The sequence below is a fragment of the Eublepharis macularius genome, chromosome 10 (assembly GCF_028583425.1).
Source record: "Eublepharis macularius isolate TG4126 chromosome 10, MPM_Emac_v1.0, whole genome shotgun sequence".
NCBI lineage: Eukaryota > Metazoa > Chordata > Lepidosauria > Squamata > Eublepharidae > Eublepharis > Eublepharis macularius.
In genome coordinates this window covers 51,996,212-52,015,623 of record NC_072799.1, presented here as the reverse complement: position 1 = coordinate 52,015,623, position 19,412 = coordinate 51,996,212, and the positions used below count along the sequence as shown (strand labels likewise).

At 41.7% G+C, this 19,412-nt stretch overlaps 1 protein-coding gene across 3 annotated transcripts in view; it reads left to right on the top strand.

Annotated features, from left to right (window-relative positions):
* INPP4B (inositol polyphosphate-4-phosphatase type II B) overlaps positions 1-19,412 on the top strand; it is a 428,879-nt gene that overhangs the window by 406,151 nt on the left and 3,316 nt on the right. The gene's annotated exons all lie outside the window — the stretch shown is intronic.

Genomic DNA, 19,412 nt, shown 5'->3' with positions numbered 1-19,412 from the left:
TACCCACACAGTCAGCTGGGAGGACTCTCCTCCTCCCGTCTACAATGCTAATTTGGGAGAGCTGTCAGTGGAGTAACAGTGCCCGCTGAAGTACATTTTATTTGATAGGGTCATGGGCCCTAACTCCCACCAGGTAAGCCACTTTAAGCTAAAACCACACACAGTAATCAGTCGGCAAATCCACAATAATACACACACAGACATTCACTCCATATCTGAAAATCTTGCAGCTAAGGTCTGATTTAAATGTGATGCTGTTCAGAGAGAAGAACTTAACTATGATACGTTGCATGCACCCCAGTATATCATTTAAACTGGGCCCTCAGCCACTAAGGATGCAACCTTTTGTACAACCTTTTGCTGTTGTTTTTTTAAAATCATTGTCACTGATGAGTAGATGCTCTGAGATATAGGTGAATAAAAAGGAATAAAAGATGAATAAAAATATGGTATAGGCATAGTCCCCTCCTTAGTGGCATCTTTACCTTTTACATTAGCTGTGATCCCAAACTTGATGTGCGACATCCTGTAGCATTGCTTAGGGGAAAGGGTTAGCATAAACTGGTGTCTGCTGTTTTTGCACTTTAAATGACTTAGCTCACCTGTTCTCTAGAAAGGACTCAAGACAGGTGGTCAGTATATAACCATTCCTTCACACTTGTGGCAGAGCTAGCAAGTGCATGGTTTCTGGAGATCAGTTCCCAGATATGCATGAGGAGATTTATAAAAGCATGTTGGCCCTGATCCAGAGAAATACAAGTGCAGTGGGAGACAGCCTCTATATAAAGGCACACGTCCATTGCAGATTATCAGCATTGTCAAGTTTGATTGGTCATATATAGAGAGTTTTAAAAGCTCTCTTTGAAACAAATATTTGGTCTATCTAGTACATTTTATCCTGCCCTTCCTCCAGTAAAATTGGGGAAACTTACATAGTTCACCTTTCCTTATTTTACCCACACAACAACCCTGTGGGATAAGTGAAAGAGAAATTATGTGAGTGTTCCCAGGTCACATTGTAAAAGACTAAATAGAGCTGTTTTTCTTTTTAAGGGGTGATCAATTAAATCTCGTTATGGAACCTTTGGAAACGCAGGTGCGAGTTAGAAAAAACAGAAAAACTGATTCTCAAGATGAAGACATATTAATCCTGTTCTCTTTATAAAAATACATTTTGATTGATATGACCCTGATATGAGATTAGCAAGTTTCTCTTAGTTGTCTGCTCTCTTTTAAACCAGGAAATAGGTTTATGTGTAAAGTGCCATTGAGTTTCAGCGGACTTATGGCAACCCCATAGGGTTTTCAAGGCAAGAGATGTTCAGAGGTGGATTGCCATTGCATGGTCTGTGTAGCGAACCTCAATTGTTGTTTAGTATTAGTCTTTCCCTTTTGACTTATGTCCAAAGTTCAAAAAGTGAGTGTTACCAAGTCATAAGTAATTCTTTCATTACTTATTGCAAAGGTAGGGGACTTGGAAATTGAGAACACTCATGTTTGGAACTTTGGACATAAGTTCAAGCAGAAGACTGCAAAGTGCTGTCAAAAGGGTGTGTTGTTTGATGAGCATATACGGGAGAATTTCATCTCCAGTTTGGAGAATTTAATATTTGCTGCCATAGTGGACTTTTAACGCAGAGATGTGTGTCAGCTTCTAAAATAATTGCTCTCTCTTTGTCCCCAACAAAACCAGTACCTATTTTCATGAAAAATTATGTGTGGCCTGTTCACATCCACTGGGTGGGGAGGTTGATCTGCCAGCATATTTGAGTTCAATTTCCCCGCTCCTTCAATAACGATCTTGACCGTTTGCAATTCTATTGAATGCTTCCTAAATATTCTTAGAGAAGAACAATAGATTTCTTCTTCCTGTTTTTCATTTATTTATCCCAGTGACTAAGCAGTCATTCAATCAAAAGGCCATTTTTCACATTTTTGTTTTATTTTGGGAAACTTTACCTGGAAATCTTTCTTATGATTAAAGCTATGCACTATAATGAAAATTAGGTTTAATTCTGCATGTAATGAAAAGCATATGATCTGCCTTGAGTCTTCAGAGAAAGGTGGACTATAAATACTGTACAGTAAATTAAGTTAGATATCAGTAAAGTTGAGATTTCAATCTCTTATGGCTTTTGTTGGAAGAATTTAAAAATTGCACATATTCTTATTAATTGCATTTTTTCCTGTTCTTACAGTCATTTAATGAAGTTTCATGAGTCATAGAATTCACAAAGTTTCAGAGAACCAAGAGCAACCATGACGTTTCTGGAAGAAAATGCTGTTGCTTGGGGACACAATGGGCTTAATCTACAGTGCCCTCATGTGCAAGGATCACCAGAGGGACTAATTAAGTTTAGGGATGATTGATACATCACAGAGTACACAGGTTGCATCTGAGGTCTCCACCATGTATAACAAGCCCTTGTTCACAAGTTACAGTGAACACATATACAATCTGTACAGCATACACTAGATTTTTCATTATATGTGCATTGAATAATTCTCATTTTATATTCAATGCACATACAGCTGACCATATAATTGAAATTCCACATACATCCAGGTTTCATTTGTAAAGTGAATTAATATTATCTCTTTCTAACAAACAGGTTATACATTTGTTCACTGTAACATTGAACAGAGCTACAATCAGTTGTGGATTACAAGTTCTTCTCCATCCCCACCCTATCACAGGGTCTGATTCAAATCAGGACTGCATCACATGTGGAGAAGGGTCTTCTTCATATGACATTTTCCTGACATGAAATGGTTCTTTGGGTGCTATTGGACACATTGGAGAAGCCAATGTGTTCCCTGGTCCAAAAACCAAGCCCAGGAATATCTTAGGATGGGAAGATAGTGTAGGCGGAAAGGCTGAAACCCCTACTCCATACTTGTTATGGTCCTAATTTGAATCAAGCACCACATAGAGAACTGAGAACCCGCAACTAATGTCTGACTGTTACACAGGGTGGGAACCCCAGAACAAATATGAGGACTCTGTAATATTTGGATCAGTTCTTAGTTCCCACCTTTTTGTGTATGGGTGCGTGTATAAAGACATGACCCCAAGGCAAGGAAGAGGTTAATATGCATAACACTCCCATTCTTCATAAGAGCCCAGTGTGGTACTGGCATGTGTGACCATGTCCATGAACAGAAGGGAGAAAACAGGCTCCCTTAGTTTCAGTGACTGTCCCTCCATGTGCACAAGCCCTATGCCCTCAGTTGGCGTGGACTGAGCACTATGTATGTATGAATTTAGACATTTTTAATCTGCCTTTCTGCCACAAGGCACTCAAGGCAGCTTATAGGTAAAGGCTTTAAAACAAAACAACAGTAATATCTGAATTGCCTAAACTAAAAAGAGGTATACCCAGCTTTTTTTAATTGAATCCCAATAAAAATGCAAAAAGATACCTTTTGCCTTCTGCCTAGATTAATATGCAACTGATGCATCAAGAATGATGCATTTGTTTATTTCACATTGTCAATTTTTCTTGCATGTAATATCATACGTATTGTATTTTATTTTTTAAAAAATCTTAGAACATCTGACATTTAAATATGTGTTCAGTCCCATTCACTTGGCTATGAGCAGCTGCTTGGGAGACCTGTTCAATTTATAAACTATATAGATAACACTGGGAAAAGGGCATGGGATAAAAAGGAGAGAAATACTTGAGTCTGTGACTCATCCATTTTTAATCCCTGTGATTGTCTGCAAAGTCCCAGGGGGACATTCGCTCTTGAAGACTAGTGGTGAGATCCAAGGAACTATTTTAGACACACTCAAAGGATTATGAAAACCATGTTGGGGGAGGGAGGCGCTACATTTTCCCTTCAAACATGCATAGTATATCCCCAAACTTACCTTGAAAACCCTCTTTTTCTAAAGCAGTTTGGTATATGCCACAGGAATCAGCTGTTTGAGACAAAAGTCCAAAGATCTTCTAGAGCTTTGTCTTTTATAACCAATTCAGCTTTTGGAGTTCTGCACGTAAATTTGCAAATGTCTTATTTTTTCCTTTGGGTTAATGATGGAATAAGATGAATGATTTTAATACCAAGCCTAATAAATTTGCTGTCTCCATAGAGCAGAGGTGGAGTGCTCTGTCCCTAAGCAGCTTAGAGATTCTAAGTATTGCTGCAGAAGCCATGCAAATGGGGATAGTGATGATTAGGGCTGTGCACTGAGAAAATTTCAGTTTCGGTTCCAGAATAATTCCATTCCATTACTAGTTTGTTCCGGGTGGGCTGGTGCCAGCTCAGATCTGATGTGTTTCAGCCCATTGTGCATGAGCAAGATGGGCATTGGCTCGTATGCATAGATGCATGCTGTTCTTTTCAACAAGGGAGGAAACAAGGCTTTGGGGCAGCTGTTTTTGAATGCAACAGCACCAGAATTGCACTGAATTCAGTCCTACATAGAGCTGGAACAAACCCCAAGGGTCATCTAGTCCAATCCCCTGCACAATGCAGGGACTTCACCACTACCCCCACCCATATCCCCCAGGGACCCCTGATCTATGCCTAGAGGAAGGTTAAAAACCTCCAGGATCCTCGGCCAATCTAGCTTGCAAGAAAATTTCTTTCTAACCCCATGGCAATTGGCATTACCCTGGGCATATAAGAAAGGGCCAGGAGAGCCAAGCACCAGCAAATCCCTTCATGCATTCCTTCTTCTGATCTTGTACATTTGTATTGAGTCATAGAATCATCATTGCTGTCTGATGGCCACCTAGCCTCTTCTTAAATACCTCAGAGGAAGGAGAACCCACCACCTCTGGAGGAAACCTATTCACTGAGGAACTGCTCTGTCAGGAAGTTCTTCCTAATGTTTAGCCGAAAACTCTTTTGCTTTAATTTTAACCTATTGGTTCTGGTCCAACCCTCTGGGGAAACAAAAAATAACTCTGCTCCATTCTCTATGCCTTTCAAATACATGAAGAGGGCTATCATGTCACCTCTCAGTCACCTCCTATCCAGGCTAAACATACCCACCTCCTTCAACCTTTCCTCATAGGATTTGCTCTCCAAACCCCTCACCATCTTTGTTGCACTCTTTGGACACATTCCAGCTTGTCAACATCCTTCTTAAACTGCAGTGCCCTGAAATGAACACAGTATTCCAAGTAAGATCCAACCTAGAGAAGAACAAAGTAAAACCATCACTTTGTATGATACGGACACTATACTTCTGTTGAAAAAAGAAATAAGTTTATGCTAACATAACATTTAGTCTTGAGGAACCTATGCTGGCTCTTAGTAATCGCAGCCATCTTTTCTAAATGCTCAAGGACTGAGTGTTTGATGATTGGTTCAAAAACTTTCTAAGTATGGATGTCAAGTTGACAGGTTGGTAGTTACCTGAATCCTCCTTTTTTCACTTCTTGAATATGGGGACAACATTTGCCTGCTTCCAATCTTCAGGCACCTCACCTGTTCTCCAAGAATTCTCAAAGATGATAGACAGAAACTCCACAATTTCATCAGCAAGTTCCTTTAGTATCCCAGGATGCAATTCTTCTGGCCCTGAGGACTTAGTTCCATTTAAAGAAACTAGGTGTTTACGTACTATCTCTATGTTGATCCTAGGCTGTAACTCCCTTCCTCCTTCTTGTGTTCTCTTATTGCCATGTTGAGCACCATTTCCCTCACAGGAGAAGACTGAGGAAAAGTAGGAATTAAGCAGTTCTGCCTTCTCTTCATCACCTGTTACAATTTCGCAGTAGGCCTACCATGTCCTTGCTCTTTTTCTTACTTTGAACATAAGCAAAGAACCCTTTTTTTGTTGTATTTAGCATCTCTTGCTAGCCTAAGCTCATACTGAGCTTTAGCTTTTCTAACACTCTCCCTACAAGCATTAGTTATTTGTTTATATTCATCCTTGGTTATAAGGCCCTCCTTCCATTTCCTAAATTAGTCTTTTTTATTTCTCAGTTCGTTAGAAAGCTATTTATGAAGCCACCATGGCCTCTTTAAGCTCCTCCCATGTTCCCTTCCCATAGGAATCGTTTGTGATTGTGCTTTTAATATTTTGCTTTTAAGAAACTCCCACTCCTCTTGAACTCCCTTCTCCTTAAGTATTTCTGACCATGTGATTCTACCCAGCATAACTTTCAGTTTGTTAAAACTTGCTTTCTTGAAGTCCAACCTATATGTCAGACTACGGACAGCTTTTCCCTTCCCCATGACTGTAAATTCCAAAATTACATGGTCACTTCTACCCAGGGTGCCCATTATTTTTACCTCGTCAACCAGTTCTTCCTTATTAGTGAGTATCAAGTCCAAGATAGCAGAACCCCTTGTTTTCCTCTCTACTTTCTTAAAAATGAAAGACAAGTCAAGTCAAGTCAGCAAGACAAGTCAGGAATTTATTTGACCTTTCATTTTTAGCAGAGTTAGACTTCTAACAGGTATCCAGGTAACTGAAATCTCCCATGACCACTGTGTCCCATCTCTTTGTGAACTTTGTGATTTGTTCTAGGAGTTTCTCACCCAAGTCCTCTGCTTGGCTTGGTGGTCTATAGCAGACCCCCACCATAGTATCACTATTATTTCTTGCCCCAGCAGGCATTGCCTGCTGGGGCATCAGGGCCAGAGGGTGGTGCTGTAGCCAGTTTTGCCCCTACAGCTGACCTGCTCATTGTAGGAGTTCAGAATGGGGTGTGGGAGAAGTGGCAGGAGGGGGGGTATACAGCACCCTGTTCCCTCTCTGCTCCAGCCTAGCCAACACCTTCTGCACCTTTCCCTTGCCCTGCTGCTTTCAATGCCTCTCCCTCCCTCTCACTCCCTCTCCCTCTCCTTTCTCTTGCCCTACTGCTTTCAATTCCTCTCTCTCCCTCTCGCTCGCTCTCCCTCTCCTTTCTCAACTATGCCACACTGCCCTCGTTGTCTCGCCTGCTTTTATGGGGCAGTCTTCCTCCTTCTCCCCACCTTCCCTCTTGCTTTCCCCTATGCCCGTCTTCCCCATCCCCCTCCCTCCATGATGGTATGGGAGCCGCCCGTCCCATCCTGGCATTCAGGGTTCCTCACTGGCCCCACCCTGCCCCGATGCAGCACGGGGCTGGCTGGCTCAGCCCAACGTGGGCGTTCTTGTTGCCAGGCCCGAGCCTTGTTGCTTGGCCTGGGTGGGGCGCCGCCCTGCATCCTGCCAGCACGTGCCAGGCCCCTCCATCACCGTGGCTCGGCCCCAGCACCCAGCGTCAGCCCAGTCCCGCTGGTGTCAGAGGCAGACACCGCTGGAGGGCCATGTGGTGCTGCCGAGCCTTGCTTCACCGCCTCTGTTGCGCTGTGTCCTCCTTTGTCCTGGGCCCCACCTTTGCTCACCATCTCAGAGGCAACCAGGGTCTTTCCCAGCCCAGTGCCACTCGCCTCCTCCGGCTTGGCCCTTGGTGCGGCTCCCTCGCCGGGTAGCACAGGTAAGTCGGGGTGGGGGGAGGCCTCCATGCCCTGACGTTTCTTATCCCTTTTATTTTTATCCAGAGACTCTAAACTGAATTTCCATGCTCAGATACATGTATTTCTTCACAAGTATATACATCCTTTACATATAATGCTACTCCTCCCCCGTTCCTTACTTGTCTATCTCTTTTGAACAAGTTGTGTCCCTCAGTCCTAGTATTCCAATTGTGTCATTCCACCAAGTTTCAGTATTGCCTATTATGTCATAGTCCCCTTTCTGTATTAGGACTTCAGGTTCCTCCTGCTTGTTTCCCATACTCTGTTCATTAGTGCAGAGCAGTGGTCCCCAGCCTTTTTGGCACCAGGGACTGGTTTTGTGGAAGACAATATTTCCACAGACGGGCGGGGGGGGGGGATTGTTTTGGGATGATGCAATTGCGCACTTTATTTCTATTATTACATTATATAATGAAATAATTATACAACTCACCACAATGCAAAATCAGTGGGAGCCCTGAGCTTGTTTTCCTGCAACTAGACAGTCTCATCTGGGGATGATAGGAGGACTCTTGGTATTTTCTTTTAAATGCACCTTCCTTTTCATTGGCAGTCTGAGAATCTTCTGCTGTCTCATCATTGGGTATTTCCCCCTTTTCAAAGCAGCAATGTTTGTTTTTTACTCATTTGGCGATGTTCAGGGCAGCTGGCTGACCAGAGGAAGCAAAGGCAGACTGGGGCAGGCAGCAGGCAGTGCGCAAGGTGGATGGCTGCCCTGCAGTGACCCAGCACACAAAGGCGTGAGGGCAGGGCAGCAGCAGCAGCTCTAGCAAGCGCAGCCACACTGACCACAGCACGAGGCAGCAACTGCGTGTGTGCCAGCTGGGAGCAGGAGGAGAGACCCAGAGGCATGATGGGAGTCGGGCACTCCAGTGGCCCGGCAGACAGGGAAGCAGGGAGGCAAGTGGGGAAGTGAGCTTCCTCGCCGTTCGCCTTCCCGCCCCTTCACCGGTGCTGTGGGCTCCCCGGTGGTGCAGCAGGCGGGGAAGTGAGGAGGCAAGTGGGGAAGCCGGCTGCCTCACTGCTTGCCTTCCAGCCCCTTCTCCGTGGCCCGGTAGCTAACAGGCCATGGACCAGTACTAGTACTGGTCCGCAGCCCAGGGGTTGGGGACCACTGGTGTAGAGACATCAGAAGCCATGAGTTATATGCCCTGAGGTTTTTGTTTCTGTGCTTACCAGCGAGTTAATGTTTCCTAACATCTGTTCCACTCCCTGCAGGTCTTCAATGTTCCCTTCTCCAGTTACAGGCTTTGAATTTTTGTCTCTCTCCCCCATAGGATTTAGTAAGCCCTCCTTATCAGGTTTGCAAGGCTCTTACCAAACATATTTTTTCCTACCCTTGTTAGGTATAAACCATCTTTCAATATTAGATCTTCATCTCAAAAGTGTAAGCCATGGTCCAAAAAATCAAACCGCTCCTGATGATACCATCTACGTAGCCAGTCATTTATTTGCAGCATTCTTCTTTCCCTTCTAAACCACAGCCGATGACAGGAAGAACTGACAAAAACACAACCTGTGCTCCCAGGTCCTTAGCCTTTTTACCCAGAGCCACAAGTGTCTTTTAATGCATTCTGGACTGTGCCGGGCAATATCATTTGTTCCCACGTAATATCATTATTATTTCTTTCTCCTTTTACTTTTATCCAGAGGCTCTCAACTGACCTTCCCTGTTCAGATTTAAGTATTTCTTCATAAGTATATACATCCTTGATATATAATGCTACTACTCCCCCCTTCCTTATTGGTCTTTTTAAAAAAACAAAAACATGTTGTACCTTTCAATCCTAATATTCCAATTGTGTGTCTCATCCCACAAAGTTTCAGTAATGCCTATTAGCTCATAGTTCTCTTCCTATATTAAGACTTCAAGTTCCTCTTGTTTGCTTTCCATACTCTACACATTAGTGTAGAGACATTGGAATCCATGGTATATGTACCCTGAGTGCTTCATATTTGTCTTTACCTGCAAATTAACAGGTCCCTGCATATGTGCCCCTTTCCAGTCATCATTAACACTCTTGTCAGCAATTACTGGTATCATATTAGCTTTTGGGTTTTTGTCTCCCTCCCCTGCAGGATTTAGTTTAAAGTCCTCCCTCTAAACCATCAATGCACCAGGTCTGAGCACACACAACAATGGGGTTCATTGTTTATAGACCCCAAAGAATGATTGGAGAAGGGATCAAGGCAAGTGTTGGATGGCTGCACATGCACACACTGTTCTTTTAAAAGGGAGTGGGGAAACGAGGCTCTAGGGCAGCTGTTTTTGCACTTAACCAAAACCCCCATCAACCTTTAGTCTCTGTCCTAGTCCATTGATGAACTGAGTTTTTCTTCAAGCACAATAACTCATGCACATACAACAATGAACTGTAGAAGATGAATATTTGTGGTCAAGGCAGTGGCAGTGGGACGCTCCCAAGTAGGCAGTGCAACTAGCAATATTAAAAACAATCCTGCTTCATGTTCACTTTTTATTTTTCTGTATTAACAATAACTTTGCATTCTGCTGTTGTGTGTTGCTGCTATTTTTTTTGTGTGCTTTGTAGTTTTGTTCCCATGATGAGGAGCGAAGCCAATCCTTTCTTTTGATGTTCAGTGTTCTGCTGCAAAATGGGGCATTTTCACTGCCCATCTTCTTCATCGCTCAAGTGCAGGCAGGCAGAATGATTGGGTAAATTCCTCCCCTCCCTGCAAAAAACAAACCTATGTTTTTCCCATAAGTTTTCCTCTGGCTGAGGGGGCGGGCAGGATTGTTTTTGGAAGGGTTTTTTAAGTACACGTTTGCCAGTTGACTCAGAAAAACAGAGAGCCCTGAATGGCTATGGAAGCAATCCTAAACAGATCTACTCAGATGTAAGTCCCATGTTATTCAATAGAGCTTACTTCCAGGGAAGCGTCTTTAAAATTGTAGTGTAGGATTGAAGTTTCCAGGGCTGTTATCAAGTTTGAGTGATTGAACAAGCTGCCACCTCCACCACTCCCAACACTTTTCCACACAGCAACTCCAAGTGCCCTGATACAGGTTGGGGAGATAGACCAGTGCTTGGGTAATGCTGCAAAAAAAACCCAAGATGCACACCAGCAGGTCTACTCAAATGTAAGTCTCATGTTATTCAATAGTGCTTATACTCAGGGAATTTTTTCCCCAAATTGCAGTCTATGATTGAAGTCCCCCTTTCAAACGTTTCCAAAGCTGATAGGCAGGAAAGGGAAGGGTCTCCCCTTGTGAGGACCTGATTCATGGAGGAGAGATGCATTGTTCTCATTCCCCCTTCCCACCAACAAAATTAATTAATAACATACCGTCTCCCTCCCCTTGGAATCTGATCTGATTGGTGAATGTTGTTCAGGAAAACAAGATGCTGCCCTGAGAGGCAAGCCCAGTGCCTACCTGCTTCCAGAAGATATGAAATGAAATGCACAAACTTTTTGTTGGGAGGGATGCATTACAATTTAGTTTCCCAGATTTGGTTCAGCATTCCAAAAGCTGCTTTAATAAAACAAAACAGCTATTTCCAGAGGTTATTTTTGTCTTGTTTCTTTCTGGTATGCACACCCCTAGTGATGATAATGACCATATACAGGAAAAAAGCATCCAGATAGTCAACTAGTCAAAAGTTCAGACCCTTTTTGAATGCTCACCCACTTTCTTCCTTCTGGGCACTGGGATCAGCTCTCAATAATTGTGCGATCAACCATTGCTTTTTGAAGCAGATAAATAAGAGAAGACAGCATGCCAATTTTCTTTTTCCACTTCCAGTAATACATTCTCTTTCTTTGTCCCAATGTTGACGTGAAAGACAGGCGAAATAAAAACATTTTTGTCTCTTGGGACTTCCCCCAGCAAACAATTTAACCCTATTGTTTGTCGTCAAACCTACATGAAGAAAGATAGAAACTGACAAAGTGTCATGAGGGTATGCATCAGTTACTGATGCTGTTTTGGTGGTTCATCTGTTTGTTATCCAGGAAAAAGGAAAAAGGAAATGAAAAAGTCTCCCTGATGTAATTCACACAGCCAGCATGTCCTCTTCCCTGACTGCCATGCCCCACCTACAATTGTCCTGGGCCTTGTATTATGGCTGTGCCCATGGTTTTTATGGTAGTTTTATAGTAGTTGTATACTGTTAAGAATTTGGTTTATTAAATTAGTTTTATATTTTTATGATGTTTTAATGTACATTTTATGTTGTAAGCCGCCCTGAACCCGTCCACGGGCAGGGCAGGGGTATAAATCAAATCAAATAAATAAATAAATAATCCAACAGTAGTCAAATTGCGTGCATCATGTGTGATCATTCTTCTTGATTTCATTTTGTGTAGCCAGAATAATTCTCTGACATTTCCAGAGGGCACAATGAAAGAAAACTTTAGCCACATTGATTTAAGTGGGCGAGTTGAGTGAGTGCTCAAACTATTTCTGCTGAAACTGATATAACCTAAAAAGTGAAATGACAGACATAAGCATTGATTCTTCACATATGCCAGTAATATAATCTTAAGTGTGCATTTGTGCACACATCCACACACATTGACAGTTCTTGAAACTTGCCATTTTTTACAAAAAAAAATCATTATTATTTGTTCTACATTTCCACTCTATGTTCTTTTAGTGCTGTAATACAATGCATCTCCTTTTGAGCAAATGCAAAATCTCATTGGCAAGGATTTCTCAGATTTTGTTGCAATGAACAAAACTCCACCATCAGCCACCATCACGTGTTACATCTGGGAGTAGCATGTTGGTTTCTGTGTAATAGGGCCAGTCCACATAGATAAAAGCAGGGCTTTTTTTCAGCCGGAATGCGGTGGAACGCCATTTGGGCACCTCTCCCTGCAGCCCAAGACTTCCCTGCTGGCCAGCTGAAGCCGTGGAAGCCCCAAACAGGCTTTAAACTTCAGCTGAGAGGAGGGGGTCTCAGCTGAAGCCTTCCTTCCTTCCTCCCTCTCTCCCTTCCTTTCTTTTTTCTTCTTTCCATGCCTTTCCTTCTTTCCTTCTCTTCCTTTCTCTTTCTTTTTCTTTCTTTCCTTCTTTCCTTCTTTCTCTTCCTTCCTCCCTTCCTTCCTTTCTCTTTCCTTTCTTTCTCTTCCTTCCTTCCTTCATCCCTCCCTCCCTTTGTCTTTCCTTCTTTCCATGACTTACTTACTTACTTTCTGTCTGTCTGTCTCTCTCTCTTTCCTTCTTTCCCTTCCTTCCTTCCTTCCTTCCTCCCTCCCTTCCTTCCTCTTTCCTTCTTTCCAAGTCTTCCTTTCTTTCTTTTTTTCTTCCTTCCTTCCTTCCTTCCTTCCTTCCTTCCAGAGGGGTGCGATGACATCACTTCCCAGAAGTGCACAGTCCCAGGAGCATGCACACGCTTTGCGCATGCACGTACAGTAACAGGGGTGCCAGCTTCTGCTGGGAGCTGCCCCGGGTGAGAGTTTCCCTACCTATTTCCCCAGAAAAAAAGCTCCTGGGTAAGACTCTCTGTATGTTGAACCAGTAGTTTTCCTGGCTGTTCCTATCCATGTTTTTTCTGCCATCGGACAAGGGGATAAAAGGAAAATAGAAGAAGCAGTCACTTTAAAAGTCTTGTGGTAGGGAAACTAGGGAACAAACAGGCTTGTGATTGTATTGTCGAAGGCTTTCACGGCCGGAGAACGATGGTTGTTGGGGGTTTTCCGGGCTGTATTGCCGTGGTCTTGGCATTGTAGTTCCTGACGTTTCGCCAGCAGCTGTGGCTGGCATCTTCAGAGGTGTAGCACCAAAAGACTACACCTCTGAAGATGCCAGCCACAGCTGCTGGCGAAACGTCAGGAACTACAATGCCAAGACCACGGCAATACAGCCCGGAAAACCCCCAACAACCAAGGCTTGTGATTATTACACAGTTGTATCCTGAATGGTAAGCCCAAGGGAAGGATATATTGTATAACTCTAGTTATTGTTTGTTGGTGTGCTTTGTCTTCTGTTTCAAGGAAGCTCATTTCAGGCCTTCTCAGGAACCATTGTAGTCTCTCTAGGGAAACTCATCTCACACTTTTGAGAACCATCACAACTGACAGATTTGTGCACTGAAAGGAATGAGGAGACCATGCTAAGCAGCATGAAGGGCAGTGGCCAGAGGGCATTGATGTCTTACTTGGCACACAGTTGGCTTTGCTGTACAATTGGATTGGAATTTGTTTGAAATTTAAGGAGCTGTTTCTCAGATATTGATCATTCTGATACACCGCCTGGATAACGGGATTTTAAATATAAAGGTATTACTATAAATAGTTGATTTGCTGAGCATTAAAGCATAATTTAGTTATAATTTCAATGCTTGAAACTGCTTCAAAGAAAATAACCTTTGCTAAGGTAATAGAATACTAATGCCCATTTCACACAGTCTTTGTGTCAATTCAGACACAACCAGTTTGGCTGCCAGTTGCTAATGGGTATTTTTTACCTTTTCACACAAAGCTGCTTGCATTTCCTTTATTTATTTATTACTTATTTAATTTGATTTATACCCCGCCCTCCCTGCAAATGGGCTCAGGGCGGCTTACAACAGAAAATATACATTCAAACATTGTAAAAATATAAAACTAATTTAACAAACCGAATTCAGGCACCTCTAACAGTACGTGGCTACTATAAAACTACCATTAAAACTATGGGCACAGCCATAACACAAGGCCCAGGGTGGTCGTAGGTGGGGTGTGGTGGTCAGGAAGAGGACATGCTGAATGTGTGAATTTGCAACACAGGGAAGAGTGAGGGTTTTTTTGTAAACCCCTTTCTCCTGTTCTCAACTGTTCTGTGTTCTTCTGATTTACTACGTTTTGCTGTTTAAAATGTCTGTTGTGCTTCTATCAGTGCCACCATTTTTATTTTCCTGCCCATTTCTAGTTCATTCTGCCATCCCCCCACTTCTATATTGGATAGTAATTTTCTCTACAGTGCAACAGTGATGAACATTGGTATTGCATCTATGGTCTGGTATCACCATATTAGTACAGTGATGCTGTAGTAGTGTAGTGCTAAAGTCTGACCCATTTTGTAAAAAAACGTGCAGCACTGAAAAAGTATCTGTGCTATCTGAGATGTCTGCAACAATTCATATACAGTTCACAAATGGTTCATAAATGGATGCAAATGCTGTTTGAAATCACCATCCCCACATTGCTTTACACATAGTTGGGGCAGCAACAGATAACTGGGTTAAAATGAAAGTGTGAATGAGCCTTTTATAAAAGTCTATTTTGATGTCCCAAGTTTCTATTTATAACCATGAGCATTGCCAAGCAAAGGTATTAAATTCCAAATACTTTGCATGTTTCTATTTAAATATCTCTGTTTTGCATCAGGAATTCTTTGTCTATCATCTTTGATTTTGGCTGGAGCTATAAAGTTTCAGAAATTAATGTCAGATTAGTATTACCTTTGCATCGGCTTTGATGTTCATTCCTGATTTTAATGACATTTGTCTCCCATTTATATGAGTGCCACTTTTCCCTTTTCTTTTTTTAATTTTCACATAAATTAAAAGATTATTATTTTAAATACTTGTACGCTGCCCTCTTATCCATTAACTTGCCAAATGCATATTTTTCAAAAGACTGAGAAGGCATTTAGCTCATCCTGAGGTCAAAACAATTCAGTGGGAAACAAGAGACCACATCCTCTGATCTTACCATGTACTACAATATCTAGTTTGGGATTGGGAGATTTATCTTTTCTGTCAAGACAGGGCTGGGTACTGCTGACAAGTGCAAAGTACTGTGACAGGTATTTTAGCCTAAGTGAACTGAAGACTTCATTCATGCTCAGACGTTCCACTAATACCTAATTAAGTGCAGGATTTCATCTCAGTTGAAGCATGCCTTAACCCGATTATAAGGATATCCTGTGGTACTGTATTTGAACTTAAATGGGAACACTGATTTACTTAGTTTAGTCTAGGAAATAGATACGTTGGTAGATACCTGAGCTATAGTTTGTTCTATCTCAGATGGTAGTGTCTCAGTGCTTATAGAAATTGCTTAATTTTTGTGACCTTGCTAGAATTTAATTTTACTAAAGACTAGCATAGCAGCCCAAGATTTAGGTGGTCAATCCAAATTAAAATCAGACATATGTCCCTTTCCCTGGGCTCCTGACTCTCCAGCTTCCATGCAACAGCACAGAACGCCTCTCTTGCCCGAGCCTTTGTGAGGCTTTCCCCCTCTCATGTCTTACAGGCAGTAACTCATGTTGGCATCAAGATGTTTGCTTCTTTTTTCAGGGCATGGGAGGGGCAAAATGGCCCCAGTGTAGAGAGGAAGGATCTTGATTCTTCCTATCATCAGCAATGTACTTTGATTTCCACAGCTCTAGCCTACAAAGTGATGGATCACTAGATAGCATAAGGAATGAAACAAATGAAAGGACTTAGGCAAGGTCAAGGAAAACAGGATTAGTAAGATGTTTGCCAATAATGCATTAAGCATTCCACTTGATCTAAGTCAATGCAAACCAGCTTTTGACATTTAAAGCCTCCTTCCCTCACAAAAGATCCTGACTGCAGAACCTACCTCTCAAGAACTTCAATTACAATTGCAAAAAATCTTTACAAGTTTTACATTGGCTGCTAACAGTTCAATGTTTGCCACGAACACTTTGTTTAGCAAAATGCAATGTTCTTAATCTGATAGGCTGCTCGGATAGCAAGTTCTGTGTCATTTATTTGGCAACAGTTTTTCAGAAACCTGGTATTGTGTGGAGATTAATTGCTGCAGTCTTGAATAAACCCTACAAGTATTGAAAACTGCAATATGTTCATTTAGCAACTCAGGGAGATGTTTCTCAGGATATCCAAGTTCTAACCATAAAGAAGTTATAACTAATAATATTTGGAATATGATTTTCAGAGCTATGTGGGATGACTTAATTTTATCTTTGTAATATCATTGTTTTTGTTAACCTTGCCTTGGACCTTAATTACAGCTCCTTATTTATTACCTTAAACTCTTACCTCAGGATGATTCTGGTCACAACCAACTCTCCTTTTATTTCCACACACAGAGCTTCAGGTGTTCTCAAGCTTTATGCCTCGAGAACACCTTCCCTTGGGGGTTTGAATCCCACTGCTAACACCACCTGTGACATTTTGCCCTAGTTTTCACTGCCACCAAAGGCTTTCGCCTTAGATTGATTCAGTTTAACTGGTATTATAGATGGTAGTATGACAGAACAGTCAGCACATGGGGGGAGTGAGGTAAGAAAGGGATCTGTTTTTGCATAACCAAAAGTAGACTTTATTTATAAGTAGAAAAGCATGATGGTTGCAGAGTATTGATAAGCGTATTGGTTTCAGAATAGGTTCATAAGCTTGCCGGTTTCAAAATAGTTCTTAAGCTTCATGGTTTCAAAAATAATTATATTTTCTTAAAGGTATTTTCACAGACCTAGTCACACAAACTAATTTTCTGCACAGCTCTTCATTAACAGAATAAATGCTCATCTTATCCACAGAGACATATTGTTGATTCTGCACACGTTGGATCATGCACTTCCAATCCTCTTTAGAGATCATTTGGAACTGAATTTTTCGTGTGTGAAACAAAAAATCCACTTCAAAACAATTGTTAAAGTGCATTGAAAGTGCATTATCCAATGTATGTGGAATCAGCCATTGATTCACTCAGGCTTTTCCACACAGTTTGCCTGACCTAGATAGAATAAACTGCCAAGGCTGACACACAGTTTGCCTGACTTAGACAGAATTTCTCAGAACTCCACACAGATTCACTGAACTTGACAGAATGAACACTTTTTGTCAGCACTTTGACTAACTGCAGTTCACCCTGCCCAGCTACCATCCAATCACAGCACACTCTATTCACCTATCCAGCCCCTCCTCCATCTCACCTCAGAGGTCTGCATTTAACTACAGTAACCAATAGTCAAAGCCCTTGCTTTAATACACTCAAATGTATTTACATGCTAAACATTAAAATCCTCTATGGCAGTGTAAATGCAGTGGGTTATTTTTCATTTTAAAAAAAGCAATTATCTGTGTTACCACTTAAAACTGATAAAGATAATTCTCTCCCTAATCACCCCCTCCCCCATTTCTACTAGACAATCTAATGCAAACATAATATAGAAGAAGTACAAAGAGTTTATAAATTTAAAAGAATCCTAGATTTGGACTCTTTCTTAGTCTTCTTTCTCATAATCTGAAGATTGGGGTGAGGGTGGGAGAGATGGATGAGATAGAGAAATTAACTGTTTCTCAGGTGCCATGTGTTTATTTTTCTAGTACAGCCTTGCTTAATTGAGTAAGATGAAAAATGTATTTATTGCAAACTGGCAGTTCTGCATTAAACACTTCTATGGACATCATCTTTCCCTTTGCAAGCTCTCTATAGAGCTAATTTCTTCCCTTGCCCGTCTCATCATATCCATGCTGGCATTACACCAAGTCATTCCAAAGAATGGGAGGTTTTGTGGGTCTTTCAGTTTCCTCTTCCATCTCCCAGTTCATTGGACATGAAATTTGCACCTTATGAAATTGAGCTATACAGTGTAGGAAGGCAATATGAAATGCCCACACAGACTTTCCATATCCAATGATGTCTGCTTGCAAGTGATAAGTCTGCTTGCAAGTGATAAGGCCAGGGAAGAAAAAAATAGAGGTTTAGCCTTACAGGGACTCATATTTGCATGGGTACAGCTCGGGTGAGTGGTAGAAGATCATGCCCTACAGAAAGGCAAGTACACAACAAGTATAAAGATTGTCATGTCACTGTTTCTGTCCCAAGAATAATATGCTGAAAGTCAACATGCCAGCAAGCCCCAAGTTCCAACCAAAGAGCACATTAGATCAGCTAATCAAAAGGAAGGAGAACTGGGGGACTGATTCCCATAAGCATGTTACATTTGTTTTATTTCAGCTATTTCAGTGGAATGTATCAAACCTCACAGCTCCTCCAATGGAACAGCATTTCTGTGCCCAGGTAGAACCCAGCTCCAGGTGTACAAAATTCCTGGAGATTTGGGGGTGGAGCCTGAAGAGGACAGGGTTTGGGGAGGGGAGGGACCTCAGTTGGGTATAATGCCATACAATCCACCCTCCAAAGCGGCTTTTTTCTCCAGAACTGATCTCTAGCCTGTAGCAGAAAAGTTTAATGGGAAAATCCTGCTGTGCAAAGTCTGCCAATGGAGACATGCCACTATCTCATGAACTCACTCTGTAGCTTGCAGACAGCCACATTTGCAATCACTGGCAAGCAAAAGAGCCACATGACTATTGTATGTCCTACTCACTACCCCACCAAACACACAAACAATAATACTAAGCGTATAATAATGTATATTAAATATATAACTTTAAACATAACCAAATAATGTTTCAGTGCAATGAAAACTAAATTACACTAATTTACTTGTTGCAAGCATTTACTTCTGGGCATTCTGTCACAGGTATGGAGCCACCCCCCAGAAACTGAAATGGGAAGAAAAGCCAGAGGTGCCATGTGAAAGAACTACATGTGGCTCTTGAGCAATAGAATGAGTACTACTGCTTTAATTATAAACCCCAGTAGCAAGTGTGTATAAATATTTTCCAAAGCTTTATGTTTATAGCTGGGTTAGAGGGAAAAAACTTTGGAAAAAAAACCCTTTGTAAAACCAATAATTCCTAAAGCCCATGATTCTAAATTGTAATCAAATATCTAATGACACTTTTTGGACATAATATTTGTGAGCTAATTAAAGGTTAGTGATATTTAAAACCGAATGTTAGCCTCAGGTCAGTACTGAGTTTTCAACTTCACATTATTTCTCTTAATATTTTTGTTTAAGAAAGTACTTAAAACCAAGTAAAGCTTTTTTAAAAAATCCTAAATAGAAGGAAGCCATTTTGCTTGGGTTGTTATGAAACGACACCCTCAGGTTTGCATGTGGCGCTCCAGGGACCAAGTCAAGCTCCCCA